This window comes from Chrysochloris asiatica, unplaced genomic scaffold (genome assembly GCF_000296735.1).
Source record: "Chrysochloris asiatica unplaced genomic scaffold, ChrAsi1.0 scaffold00002, whole genome shotgun sequence".
Lineage (NCBI taxonomy): Eukaryota > Metazoa > Chordata > Mammalia > Afrosoricida > Chrysochloridae > Chrysochloris > Chrysochloris asiatica.
In genome coordinates, this window is record NW_006408520.1 from 25,339,655 (window position 1) to 25,341,513 (window position 1,859).

The window sequence follows — 1,859 nt, forward strand, 5'->3', positions numbered from 1 at the left end:
CAGAAGGGTGTTTTAGGGTCATACTCTCAAAGTACAGCTTTATCTTACAACTTCATTCTTTCAGATTTGTGGTTAAATAATATGTGCTCAAAGGGCTTTCATCACCCACCTTGTCATTATAAATACTTCCTGTTTGTTGACTTCTAGTTACCTTTGAATCCGTGCCAACCCAAATACATCTTTTATTGAGAAAATTCATGCAATCGGAAATGATATGTTGTTGGTAAGTACTGTGGAGTCAGTTCTGACTCATAGCAACCCTGAATAGGGTTTGCATGGAGCAGCTTGAGGGTTTGAAGTGCCTACCTTGCAGTTCAAACCGACCTTTTGGTCCATTGCATTATTCTGGAATGCCACACCAAGCCACAATTGAGTACTGTTAGACATAGTATAGACATGGTACAATTTTAACTCCTGCACTCTCAGAATTGTGGAATCTTGCCAATTGTAATTTTAATTATTATTATTATTTAAATCTACATAGATGCCGAGTAGTGTAGTTGGAATGGTTCTTGGATAGTTGTGATTTATTGTTCTGTAAGAACAGGAGTTCTTTAGGAAAACTGAGGACTGGAGAAAGTAGCTTACATGATCTTCCCTAATATATCTGAATGGACTGATCCAATTGAGTAGTCAACTTTAGGGTCCTAGAGAAAAAGCAGACTCATATATTGAGTACGCTGTTGTTAAGTGCTGTCGAGTTGGTTTCAACTCATAGCGACCCTGTATAGGGTTTCCAAAGAGCAGCTGGTGAACTTGAACTGACGATTTGTGGTTCAAACAGACCTTGCACATTAACCCACAGTGCCACACCAGGACTCCATATATTTAGTATGGTGGTGGTGATGGTGTGCCATGGAGTCAATTCTGACTCATAGTGATTCTGTATAGGGTTTCTGACTGTAAATCTTTAGGTGGGCAGAAAGCCTCATCTTTCTCCTGTGGGAGCGCTGGTAGTTTTGAACTGCTGGCCTTGAGATTTGCAGCCAGACTCGCAAACATTATGCTACTAGAGCTCCTTATATATTAAGTATGTTGTTGTTGTTAAGTGCCGTCGAGTCAGTTTCGACCCATAGCGACCCTGAATAGGGTTTCCGAGGCTGTAAATCTTTATGGGAGCAGAACGCCTCATTTTTCTCCCACGGAACGGCTGGTAGTTTCGAACTGTTGACTTTCCGGTTCGCAGCCCGATTCGTAACCACTACGCTACCAGAGCTCTAGTAGACAAAAAAAAAGCAGGGGCGTGGGGTTAGTATCGACATTGATGATTCTTTTTCCTAACTTAATCTTCTTAGCCCAGGGCAGAAAAATGCACAGCATTTGGAATTTTCCCTAGGAATGGACACATAAATACAGCTAGTGATAAATGCAATGTTAGTGATTTCTCTTGTAGCACTGAAGTCGGTGTACCTCAAAATCTTAGACGAAGTGAGCTCTACGCCTCACAACACCCTCTTGTGGCCAGAGTGCATATTCTTTCTGCTTCTGTACCTCTTCCAGAGTGACATTAAAAAAAAAGAAAAAAGAAAATATTCCTAATTGAAAAAGAAAAAAAGAAAAAAAATCCTAATTGCTTACTTATTCCTATGGAGTGCGGCGCTGTCGGTTAATTCTCTGGACTGCAAAGTTGGTTTGAACTGCAATGTCAGCAGTTCAAGCTCACCAGCTGCTCTTCAGAAATCCTATGCAGGGTCGCTATGAGTCGGAACTCAATGACACTTAACAACAGGAAGAAATTATTCCCATAGGAGTCCCTGGTGTGCTGCTGTGGGTTAATGAGCTAGACTGCAAGGTCTATTTGAACTGCAAGGTCTGTGGTTCAAGATCACAAGCCGCTCCTATGAAACCTTATACAGGGT